Here is a 15,226-nt window from a genome sequence, read left to right as displayed (position 1 = left end):
TATATGAGTTAGCCTGACCAACTGCCATTACGATAAACCGTTCACTGTACTTACTCTCACACACGTTACAACTATATGAGTTAGCATGAACAACTGCCATTACGGTAAAGAGTTCACTGTACTTCCTCTCACACATGTTACAACTATATGAGTTAGGAGGAACAACTGCCATTACATTAAACAGTTCTCTCTACTTACTCTCATACATGTTACAACTATATGAGTTAGCATGAACAACTGCCATTACGGTAAACAGTTCACTGTACTTACTCTCACAACACATTACAACTATATGAGTTAGCATTAACAACTGCCATTACGGTAAACAGTTCATTGGACTTACTCACACAACACGTTACAACTACATGAGTTAGCATGAACAACTGCCATTACGGTAAACAGTTCGCTGTACTTACTCTCAAACACGTTACAACTATATTAGTTAGCATGAACAACTGCCATTACGGTAAAGAGTTCACTGTACTTCCTCTCACACATGTTACAACTATATGAGTTAGCATGAACAGCTGCCATTACGGTAAACAGTTCACTGTACTTACTCTCACAACACGTTACAACTATATGAGTTAGCATGAACAACTACCATTACGGAAAACAGTTCACTGTACTTACGCTCATACACGTTACACCTATATGAGATAGCATGAACAACTGCAATTACGGTAAACAGTTCACTGTACTTACGCTCACAATGCGTTACAACTATATGAGTTAGCCTGAACAACTGCCATTACGATAAACCGTTCACTGTACTTACTCTCACACACGTTACAACTATATGAGTTAGCATGAACAACTGCCATTACGGTAAAGAGTTCACTGTACTTCCTCTCACACATGTTACAACTATATGAGTTAGGAATAACAACTGCCATTACGTTAAACAGTTCACTCTACTTACTCTCATACATGTTACAACTATATGAGTTAGCATGAACAACTACCATCACGGTAAACAGTTCACTGTACTTACGCTCATACACGTAACACCTATATGAGTTAGCATGAACAACTGCCATTACGGTAAACCGTTCAATGTACTTACTCTCAAACACGTTACAACTATATGAGTTAGCATGAACAACTGCCATTACGGTAAAGAGTTCACTGTACTTCCTCTCACACATGTTACAACTATATGAGTTAGGAATAACAACTGCCATTACGTTAAACAGTTCACTCTACTTACTCTCATACATGTTACAACTATATGAGTTAGCATGAACAACTGCAATTACGGTAAACAGTTCACTGTACTTACGCTCACAATGCGTTACAACTATATGAGTTAGCCTGAACAACTGCCATTACGATAAACCGTTCACTGTACTTACTCTCACACACGTTACAACTATATGAGTTAGCATGAACAACTGCCATTACGGTAAAGAGTTCACTGTACTTCCTCTCACACATGTTACAACTATATGAGTTAGGAATAACAACTGCCATTACGTTAAACAGTTCACTCTACTTACTCTCATACACGTAACACCTATATGAGTTAGCATGAACAACTGCCATTACGGTAAACAGTTCGCTGTACTTACTCTCAAACACGTTACAACTATATGAGTTAGCATGAACAACTGCCATTACGGTAAAGAGTTCACTGTACTTCCTCTCACACATGTTACAACTATATGAGTTAGCATGAACAACTACCATCACGGTAAACAGTTCACTCTACTTACTCTCATACATGTTACAACTATATGAGTTAGCATGAACAACTACCATCACGGTAAACAGTTCACTGTACTTACGCTCACAATGCGTTACAACTATATGAGTTAGCCTGAACAACTGCCATTACGATAAACCGTTCACTGTACTTACTCTCACAAACGTTACAACTATATGAGTTAGCATGAACAACTGCCATTACGGTAAAGAGTTCACTGTACTTCCTCTCACACATGTTACAACTATATGAGTTAGGAATAACAACTGCCATTACGTTAAACAGTTCACTCTACTTACTCTCATACATGTTACAACTATATGAGTTAGCATGAACAACTACCATCACGGTAAACAGTTCACTGTACTTACGCTCACAATGCGTTACAACTATATGAGTTAGCCTGAACAACTGCCATTACGATAAACCGTTCACTGTACTTACTCTCACACACGTTACAACTATATGAGTTAGCATGAACAACTGCCATTACGGTAAAGAGTTCACTGTACTTCCTCTCACACATGTTACAACTATATGAGTTAGGAATAACAACTGCCATTACGTTAAACAGTTCACTCTACTTACTCTCATACACGTAACACCTATATGAGTTAGCATGAACAACTGCCATTACGGTAAACAGTTCGCTGTACTTACTCTCAAACACGTTACAACTATATGAGTTAGCATGAACAACTGCCATTACGGTAAAGAGTTCACTGTACTTCCTCTCACACATGTTACAACTATATGAGTTAGGAATAACAACTGCCATTACGTTAAACAGTTCACTCTACTTACTCTCATACATGTTACAACTATATGAGTTAGCATGAACAACTACCATCACGGTAAACAGTTCACTCTACTTACTCTCATACATGTTACAACTATATGAGTTAGCATGAACAACTACCATCACGGTAAACAGTTCACTGTACTTACGCTCACAATGCGTTACAACTATATGAGTTAGCCTGAACAACTGCCATTACGATAAACCGTTCACTGTACTTACTCTCACACACGTTACAACTATATGAGTTAGCATGAACAACTGCCATTACGGTAAAGAGTTCACTGTACTTCCTCTCACACATGTTACAACTATATGAGTTAGGAATAACAACTGCCATTACGTTAAACAGTTCACTCTACTTACTCTCATACATGTTACAACTATATGAGTTAGCATGAACAACTACCATCACGGTAAACAGTTCACTGTACTTACGCTCATACACGTAACACCTATATGAGTTAGCATGAACAACTGCCATTACGGTAAACCGTTCAATGTACTTACTCTCAAACACGTTACAACTATATGAGTTAGCATGAACAACTGCCATTACGGTAAAGAGTTCACTGTACTTCCTCTCACACATGTTACAACTATATGAGTTAGGAATAACAACTGCCATTACGTTAAACAGTTCACTCTACTTACTCTCATACATGTTACAACTATATGAGTTAGCATGAACAACTGCAATTACGGTAAACAGTTCACTGTACTTACGCTCACAATGCGTTACAACTATATGAGTTAGCCTGAACAACTGCCATTACGATAAACCGTTCACTGTACTTACTCTCACACACGTTACAACTATATGAGTTAGCATGAACAACTGCCATTACGGTAAAGAGTTCACTGTACTTCCTCTCACACATGTTACAACTATATGAGTTAGGAATAACAACTGCCATTACGTTAAACAGTTCACTCTACTTACTCTCATACATGTTACAACTATATGAGTTAGCATGAACAACTACCATCACGGTAAACAGTTCACTGTACTTACGCTCATACACGTAACACCTATATGAGTTAGCATGAACAACTGCCATTACGGTAAACAGTTCGCTGTACTTACTCTCAAACACGTTACAACTATATGAGTTAGCATGAACAACTGCCATTACGGTAAAGAGTTCACTGTACTTCCTCTCACACATGTTACAACTATATGAGTTAGGAATAACAACTGCCATTACGTTAAACAGTTCACTCTACTTACTCTCATACATGTTACAACTATATGAGTTAGCATGAACAACTACCATCACGGTAAACAGTTCACTGTACTTACGCTCATACACGTAACACCTATATGAGTTAGCATGAACAACTGCCATTACGGTAAACCGTTCAATGTAATTAGGTTCACACACGTTACATATATATGAGTTAGCATGAACAACTGCAATTACGGTAAACAGTTCACTGTACTTACGCTTACAACGCGTTACAACTATATGAGTTAGCCTGACCAACTGCCATTACGATAAACCGTTCACTGTACTTACTCTCACACACGTTACAACTATATGAGTTAGCATGAACAACTGCCATTACGGTAAAGAGTTCACTGTACTTCCTCTCACACATGTTACAACTATATGAGTTAGGAGGAACAACTGCCATTACATTAAACAGTTCTCTCTACTTACTCTCATACATGTTACAACTATATGAGTTAGCATGAACAACTGCCATTACGGTAAACAGTTCACTGTACTTACTCTCACAACACATTACAACTATATGAGTTAGCATGAACAACTGCCATTACGGTAAACAGTTCATTGTACTTACTCACACAACACGTTACAACTACATGAGTTAGCATGAACAACTGCCATTACGGTAAACAGTTCGCTGTACTTACTCTCAAACACGTTACAACTATATGAGTTAGCATGAACAACTGCCATTACGGTAAAGAGTTCACTGTACTTCCTCTCACATATGTTACAACTATATGAGTTAGCATGAACAACTGCCATTACGGTAAACAGTTCACTGTACTTACTCTCACAACAAAGTACAACTATATGAGTTAGCATGAACAACTGCCATTACGGTAAACAGTTCACTGTACTTACTCACACAACACGTTACAACTACATGAGTTAGCATGAACAACTGCCATTACGGTAAACAGTTCGCTGTACTTACTCTCACAACACGTTACAACTATATTAGTTAGCATGAAGAACTGCCATTACGGTAAACAGTTCACTGTACTTACTTTCATACATGTTACAACTATATGAGTTAGCCTGAACAACTGCCATTACGGTAAACAGTTCACTATACTTTCTCTCACACACGTTACAACTATAGGAGTTAGCATGAACAACTACCATTACGGAAAACAGTTCACTGTACTTACGCTCATACACGTTACACCTATATGAGATAGCATGAACAACTGCAATTACGGTAAACAGTTCACTGTACTTACGCTCACAATGCGTTACAACTATATGAGTTAGCCTGAACAACTGCCATTACGATAAACCGTTCACTGTACTTACTCTCACACACGTTACAACTATATGAGTTAGCATGAACAACTGCCATTACGGTAAAGAGTTCACTGTACTTCCTCTCACACATGTTACAACTATATGAGTTAGGAATAACAACTGCCATTACGTTAAACAGTTCACTCTACTTACTCTCATACATGTTACAACTATATGAGTTAGCATGAACAACTGCCATTACGGTAAACAGTTCACTGTACTTACTCTCACAACACATTACAACTATATGAGTTAGCATGAACAACTGCCATTACGGTAAACAGTTCACTGTACTTACTCACACAACACGTTACAACTACATGAGTTAGCATGAACAACTGCCATTACGGTAAACAGTTCACTGTACTTACTCTCACAACACATTACAACTATATGAGTTAGCATGAACAACTGCCATTACGGTAAACAGTTCACTCTACTTACTCTCACACAGATTACAACTATATTATTTAGCATGAAAAACTGCCATTACGGTAAACAGTTCACTGTATTTACTCTCACAACACGTTACAACTATATTAGTTAGCATGAACAACTGCCATTACGGTAAACAGTTCACTGTACTTACTTTCATACATGTTACAACTATATGAGTTAGCATGAACAACTGCAATTACGGTACACAGTTCACTGTACTTACGCTCACAACGCGTTACTACTATATGAGTTAGCCTGAACAACTGCCATTACGATAAACCGTTCACTGTACTTACTCTCATACATGTTACAACTATATGAGTTAGCATGAACAACTGCCATTACGGTAAACAGTTCACTCTACTTACTATCACACACATTACAACTATATTATTTAGCATGAACAACTGCCATTACGGTAAACAGTTCACTGTACTTTCTCTCACACACGTTACAACTATATGAGTTAGCATGAACAACTACCATTACGGTAAACAGTTCACTGTACTTACGCTCATACACGTTACACCTATATGAGTTAGCATGAACAACTGCCATTACGGTAAACCGTTCACTGTAATTAGGTTCACACACGTTACATATATATGAGTTAGCATGAACAACTGCCATTACGGTAAACAGTTCGCTGTACTTACTCTCACAACAAGTTACAACTATATTAGTTAGCATGAACAACTGCCATTACGGTAAACAGTTCACTGTACTTACTTTCATACATGTTACAACTCTATGAGTTAGCCTGAACAACTGCCATTACGGTAAACAGTTCACTGTACTTTCTCTCACACACGTTACAACTATATGAGTTAGCATGAACAACTACCACTACAGTAAACAGTTCACTGTACTTACGCTCATACACGTTACACCTATATGAGTTAGCATAAACAACTGCCATTACGGTAAACAGTTCACTGTACTTACTCTCATACATGTTAAAACTATATGAGTTAGCATGAACAACTGCAATTACGGTAAACAATTCACTGTACTTACGCTCACAATGCGTTACAACTATATGAGTTAGCCTGAACAACTGCCATTACGATAAACCGTTCACTGTACTTACTCTCACACACGTTACAACTATATGAATTAGCATGAACAACTGCCATTACGGTAAAGAGTTCACTGTACTTCCTCTCACACATGTTACAACTATATGAGTTAGGAGGAAGAACTGCCATTACGTTAAACAGTTCACTCTACTTACTCTCATACATTTTACAACTATATGAATTAGCATGAACAACTGCCCTTATGGTAAACAGCTCGCTGTACTTACTCTCACACACGTTACAACTATATGAGTTAGCATGAACAACTGCCATTACGGTAAACAGTTCACTGTACTTACGCTCACAACGCGTTACAACTATATGAGTTAGCATGAACAAGTGCCATTATGGTAAACAGTTCGCTGTACTTAATCTCAGACATGTTACAACTATATGAGTTAGCATGAACAACTGCCATTACGGTAAACAGTTCGCTGTACTTACTCTCACACACGTTACAACTATATGAGTTAGCATGAACAACTGCCATTACGGTAAAGAGTTCACTGTACTTCCTCTCACACATGTTACAAATATATGAGTTAGGAGGAAAAACTGCCATTACGTTAAACAGTTCACTCTACTTACTCTCATACATGTTACAACTATATGAGTTAGCATGAACAACTGCCATTACGGTAAACAGTTCACTGTACTTACTCTCACAACACATTACAACTATATGAGTTAGCATGAACAACTGCCATTACGGTAAACAGTTCACTCTACTTACTCTCACACACATTACAACTATATTATTTAGCATGAAAAACTGCCATTACGGTAAACAGTTCACTGTATTTACTCTCACAACACGTTACAACTATATTAGTTAGCATGAACAACTGCCATTACGGTAAACAGTTCACTGTACTTACTTTCATACATGTTACAACTATATGAGTTAGCAAGAACAACTGCAATTACGGTAAACAGTTCACTGTACTTACGCTCACAACGCGTTACAACTATATGAGTTAGCCTGAACAACTGCCATTACGATAAACCGTTCACTGTACTTACTCTCATACATGTTACAACTATATGAGTTAGCATGAACAACTGCCATCACGGTAAACAGTTCACTCTACTTACTCTCACACACATTACAACTATATTATTTAGCATGAACAACTGCCATTACGGTAAACAGTTCACTGTACTTTCTCTCACACACGTTACAACTATATGAGTTAGCATGAACAACTACCATTACGGTAAACAGTTCACTGTACTTACGCTCATACACGTTACACCTATATGAGTTAGCATGAACAACTGCCATTACGGTAAACCGTTCACTGTAATTAGGTTCACACACGTTACATATATATGAGTTAGCATGAACAACTGCCATTACGGTAAACAGTTCACTGTACTTACTTTCATACATGTTACAACTCTATGAGTTAGCCTGAACAACTGTCATTACGGTAAACAGTTCACTGTACTTTCTCTCACACACGTTACAACTATATGAGTTAGCATGAACAACTACCACTACAGTAAACAGTTCACTGTACTTACGCTCATACACGTTACACCTATATGAGTTAGCATGAATAACTGCCCTTATGGTAAACAGCTCGCTGTACTTACTCTCACACACGTTACAACTATATGAGTTAGCATGAACAACTGCCATTACGGTAAACAGTTCACTGTACTTACGCTCACAACGCGTTACAACTATATGAGTTAGCCTGAACAACTGCCATTACGATAAACCGTTCACTGTACTTACTCTCACACACGTTACAACTATATGAGTTAGCATGAACAACTGCCATTACGGTAAAGAGTTCACTGTACTTCCTCTCACACATGTTACAACTATATGAGTTAGGAGGAACAACTGCCATTACGTTAAACAGTTCACTCTACTTACTCTCATACATGTTACAACTATATGAGTTAGCCTGAACAACTGCCATTACGGTAAACAGTTCACTGTACTTAATCTCACAACACATTACAACTATATGAGTTAGCAAGATCAACTGCCATTACGGTAAACAGTTCACTGTACTTACTTTCATACATGTTACAACTCTATGAGTTAGCCTGAACAACTGTCATTACGGTAAACAGTTCACTGTACTTTCTCTCACACACGTTACAACTATATGAGTTAGCATGAACAACTACCACTACAGTAAACAGTTCACTGTACTTACGCTCATACACGTTACACCTATATGAGTTAGCATGAATAACTGCCCTTATGGTAAACAGCTCGCTGTACTTACTCTCACACACGTTACAACTATATGAGTTAGCATGAACAACTGCCATTACGGTAAACAGTTCACTGTACTTACGCTCACAACGCGTTACAACTATATGAGTTAGCCTGAACAACTGCCATTACGATAAACCGTTCACTGTACTTACTCTCACACACGTTACAACTATATGAGTTAGCATGAACAACTGCCATTACGGTAAAGAGTTCACTGTACTTCCTCTCACACATGTTACAACTATATGAGTTAGGAGGAACAACTGCCATTACGTTAAACAGTTCACTCTACTTACTCTCATACATGTTACAACTATATGAGTTAGCCTGAACAACTGCCATTACGGTAAACAGTTCACTGTACTTAATCTCACAACACATTACAACTATATGAGTTAGCATGAACAACTGCCATTACGGTAAACAGTTCATTGTACTTTCTCTCAAACACGTTACAACTATATGAGTTAGCAAGAACAACTACCATTACGGTAAACAGTTCACTGTACTTACGCTCATACATTTTACAACTATATGAGTTAGCATGAACAACTGCAATTATGGTAAACAGTTCACTGTACTTACTCTCAGACATGTTACAACTATATGAGTTAGCATGAACAACTGCCATTACGGTAAACAGTCGCTGTACTTACTCTCACACACGTTACACCTATATGAGTTAGCTTGAACAACTGCCATTACGGTAAACAGTTCACTGTACTTACTCTCATACATGTTACAACTATATGAGTTAGCATGAACAACTGCAATTACGGTAAACAATTCACTGTACTTACGCTCACAATGCATTACAACTATATGAGTTAGCATGAACAACTGCCATTACGGTAAACAGTTCGCTGTACTTACTCTCACAACAAGTTACAACTATATTAGTTAGCATGAACAACTGCCATTACGATAAACCGTTCACTGTACTTACTCTCACACACGTTACAACTATATGAGTTAGCATGAACAACTGCCATTACGGTAAACAGTTCACTGTACTTTCTCTCACACACGTTACAACTATATGAGTTAGCATGAACAACTACCATTACGGTAAACAGTTCACTGTACTTACGCTCATACACGTTACACCTATATGAGTTAGCATGAACAACTGCCATTACGGTAAACCGTTCACTGTAATTAGGTTCACACACGTTACATATATATGAGTTAGCATGAACAACTGCCATTACGGTAAACAGTTCACTGTACTTACTTTCATACATGTTACAACTCTATGAGTTAGCCTGAACAACTGTCATTACGGTAAACAGTTCACTGTACTTTCTCTCACACACGTTACAACTATATGAGTTAGCATGAACAACTACCACTACAGTAAACAGTTCACTGTACTTACGCTCATACACGTTACACCTATATGAGTTAGCATGAATAACTGCCCTTATGGTAAACAGCTCGCTGTACTTACTCTCACACACGTTACAACTATATGAGTTAGCATGAACAACTGCCATTACGGTAAACAGTTCACTGTACTTACGCTCACAACGCGTTACAACTATATGAGTTAGCCTGAACAACTGCCATTACGATAAACCGTTCACTGTACTTACTCTCACACACGTTACAACTATATGAGTTAGCATGAACAACTGCCATTACGGTAAAGAGTTCACTGTACTTCCTCTCACACATGTTACAACTATATGAGTTAGGAGGAACAACTGCCATTACGTTAAACAGTTCACTCTACTTACTCTCATACATGTTACAACTATATGAGTTAGCCTGAACAACTGCCATTACGGTAAACAGTTCACTGTACTTAATCTCACAACACATTACAACTATATGAGTTAGCAAGATCAACTGCCATTACGGTAAACAGTTCACTGTACTTACTTTCATACATGTTACAACTCTATGAGTTAGCCTGAACAACTGTCATTACGGTAAACAGTTCACTGTACTTTCTCTCACACACGTTACAACTATATGAGTTAGCATGAACAACTACCACTACAGTAAACAGTTCACTGTACTTACGCTCATACACGTTACACCTATATGAGTTAGCATGAATAACTGCCCTTATGGTAAACAGCTCGCTGTACTTACTCTCACACACGTTACAACTATATGAGTTAGCATGAACAACTGCCATTACGGTAAACAGTTCACTGTACTTACGCTCACAACGCGTTACAACTATATGAGTTAGCCTGAACAACTGCCATTACGATAAACCGTTCACTGTACTTACTCTCACACACGTTACAACTATATGAGTTAGCATGAACAACTGCCATTACGGTAAAGAGTTCACTGTACTTCCTCTCACACATGTTACAACTATATGAGTTAGGAGGAACAACTGCCATTACGTTAAACAGTTCACTCTACTTACTCTCATACATGTTACAACTATATGAGTTAGCCTGAACAACTGCCATTACGGTAAACAGTTCACTGTACTTAATCTCACAACACATTACAACTATATGAGTTAGCATGAACAACTGCCATTACGGTAAACAGTTCACTGTACTTTCTCTCAAACACGTTACAACTATATGAGTTAGCAAGAACAACTACCATTACGGTAAACAGTTCACTGTACTTACGCTCATACACGTTACACCTATATGAGTTAGCATGAACAACTGCCATTACGGTAAACAGTTCACTGTACTTACTCTCATACATGTTACAACTATATGAGTTAGCATGAACAACTGCAATTATGGTAAACAGTTCACTGTACTTACGCTCACAATGCGTTACAAATATATGAGTTAGCCTGAACAACTGCCATTACGATAAACCGTTCACTGTACTTACTCTCACACACGTTACAACTATATGAGTTAGCATGAACAACTGCCATTACGGTAAAGAGTTCACTGTACTTCCTCTCACACATGTTACAACTATATGAGTTAGGAGGAACAACTGCCATTACGTTAAACAGTTCACTCTACTTAATCTCATACATTTTACAACTATATGAATTAGCATGAACAACTGCCCTTATGGTAAACAGCTCGCTGTACTTACTCTCACACACGTTACAACTATATGAGTTAGCATGAGCAACTGCCCTTACGGTAAACAGTTCGCTGTACTTACTCTCACACACGTTACAACTATATGAGTTAGCATGAACAAGTGCCATTATGGTAAACAGTTCGCTGTACTTACTCTCAGACATGTTACAACTATATGAGTTAGCATGAACAACTGCCATTACGGTAAACAGTCGCTGTACTTACTCTCACACACGTTACACCTATATGAGTTAGCTTGAACAACTGCCATTACGGTAAACAGTTCACTGTACTTACTCTCATACATGTTACAACTATATGAGTTAGCATGAACAACTGCAATTACGGTAAACAATTCACTGTACTTACGCTCACAATGCATTACAACTATATGAGTTAGCATGAACAACTGCCATTACGGTAAACAGTTCGCTGTACTTACTCTCACAACAAGTTACAACTATATTAGTTAGCATGAACAACTGCCATTACGATAAACCGTTCACTGTACTTACTCTCACACACGTTACAACTATATGAGTTAGCATGAACAACTGCCATTACGGTAAAGAGTTCACTGTACTTCCTCTCACACATGTTACAACTATATGAGTTAGGAGGAACAACTGCCATTACGTTAAACAGTTCACTCTACTTACTCTCATACATGTTACAACTATATGAGTTAGCATGAACAACTGCCATTACGGTAAACAGTTCACTGTACTTACTCTCACAACACATTACAACTATATGAGTTAGCATGAACAACTGCCATTACGGTAAACAGTTCACTGTACTTACTCACACAACACCTTACAACTACATGAGTTAGCATGAACAACTGCCATTACGGTAAACAGTTCGCTGTACTTACTCTCACACACGTTACAACTATATGAGTTAGCATGAACAACTGCCATTACGGTAAAGAGTTCACTGTACTTCCTCTCACACATGTTACAACTATATGAGTTAGGAGGAACAACTGCCATTACGTTAAACAGTTCACTCTACTTACTCTCATACATGTTACAACTATATGAGTTAGCATGAACAACTGCCATTACGGTAAACAGTTCACTGTACTTAGTCACACAACACGTTACAACTACATGAGTTAGCATGAACAACTGCCATTACGGTAAACAGTTCGCTGTACTTACTCTCACAACACGTTACACCTATATTAGTTAGCATGAAGAACTGCCATTACGGTAAACAGTTCACTGTACTTACTTTCATACATGTTACAACTATATGAGTTAGCCTGAACAACTGCCATTACGGTAAACAGTTCACTGTACTTTCTCTCACACACGTTACAACTATATGAGTTAGCATGAACAACAACCATTACGGTAAACAGTTCGCTGTACTTACTCTCACACACGTTACAACTATATGAGTTAGCATGAACAAGTGCCATTATGGTAAACAGTTCGCTGTACTTGATCTCAGACATGTTACAACTATATGAGTTAGCATGAACAACTGCCATTACGGTAAACAGTTCGCTGTACTTACTCTCACACACGTTACAACTATATGAGTTAGCATGAACAACTGCCATTACGGTAAAGAGTTCACTGTACTTCCTCTCACACATGCTACAAATATATGAGTTAGGAGGAACAACTGCCATTACGTTAAACAGTTCACTCTACTTACTCTCATACATGTTACAACTATATGAGTTAGCATGAACAACTGCCATTACGATAAACCGTTCACTGTACTTACTCTCATACATGTTACAACTATATGAGTTAGCATGAACAACTGCCATTACGGTAAACAGTTCACTCTACTTACTCTCACACACATTACAACTATATTATTTAGCATGAACAACTGCCATTACGGTAAACAGTTCACTGTACTTTCTCTCACACACGTTACAACTATATGAGTTAGCATGAAGAACTACCATTACGGTAAACAGTTCACTGTACTTACGCTCATACACGTTACACCTATATGAGTTAGCATGAACAACTGCCATTACGGTAAACCGTTCACTGTAATTAGGTTCACACACGTTACATATATATGAGTTAGCATGAACAACTGCAATTACGGTAAACAGTTCACTGTACTTACGCTCACAACGCGTTACAACTATATGAGTTAGCCTGAACAACTGCCATTACGATAAACCGTTCACTGTACTTACTCTCACACACGTTACAACTATATGATTTAGCATGAACAACTGCCATTACGGTAAACAGTTCACTGTACTTACTCTCACAACACATTACAACTATATGAGTTAGCATGAACAACTGCCATTACGGTAAACAGTTCACTCTACTTACTCTCACACACATTACAACTATATTATTTAGCATGAAAAACTGCCATTACGGTAAACAGTTCACTGTATTTACTCTCACAACACGTTACAACTATATTAGTTAGCATGAACAACTGCCATTACGGTAAACAGTTCACTGTACTTACTTTCATACATGTTACAACTATATGAGTTAGCAAGAACAACTGCAATTACGGTAAACAGTTCACTGTACTTACGCTCACAACGCGTTACAACTATATGAGTTAGCCTGAACAACTGCCATTACGATAAACCGTTCACTGTACTTACTCTCATACATGTTACAACTATATGAGTTAGCATGAACAACTGCCATCACGGTAAACAGTTCACTCTACTTACTCTCACACACATTACAACTATATTATTTAGCATGAACAACTGCCATTACGGTAAACAGTTCACTGTACTTTCTCTCACACACGTTACAACTATATGAGTTAGCATGAACAACTACCATTACGGTAAACAGTTCACTGTACTTACGCTCATACACGTTACACCTATATGAGTTAGCATGAACAACTGCCATTACGGTAAACCGTTCACTGTAATTAGGTTCACACACGTTACATATATATGAGTTAGCATGAACAACTGCCATTACGGTAAACAGTTCACTGTACTTACTTTCATACATGTTACAACTCTATGAGTTAGCCTGAACAACTGTCATTACGGTAAACAGTTCACTGTACTTTCTCTCACACACGTTACAACTATATGAGTTAGCATGAACAACTACCACTACAGTAAACAGTTCACTGTACTTACGCTCATACACGTTACACCTATATGAGTTAGCATGAATAACTGCCCTTATGGTAAACAGCTCGCTGTACTTACTCTCACACACGTTACAACTATATGAGTTAGCATGAACAACTGCCATTACGGTAAACAGTTCACTGTACTTACGCTCACAACGCGTTACAACTATATGAGTTAGCCTGAACAACTGCCATTACGATAAACCGTTCACTGTACTTACTCTCACACACGTTACAACTATATGAGTTAGCATGAACAACTGCCATTACGGTAAAGAGTTCACTGTACTTCCTCTCA

Source organism: Lampris incognitus, chromosome 1 (genome assembly GCF_029633865.1).
Source record: "Lampris incognitus isolate fLamInc1 chromosome 1, fLamInc1.hap2, whole genome shotgun sequence".
NCBI classification, from domain to species: domain Eukaryota; kingdom Metazoa; phylum Chordata; class Actinopteri; order Lampriformes; family Lampridae; genus Lampris; species Lampris incognitus.
Note: the sequence above shows the minus strand (reverse complement) of the source record.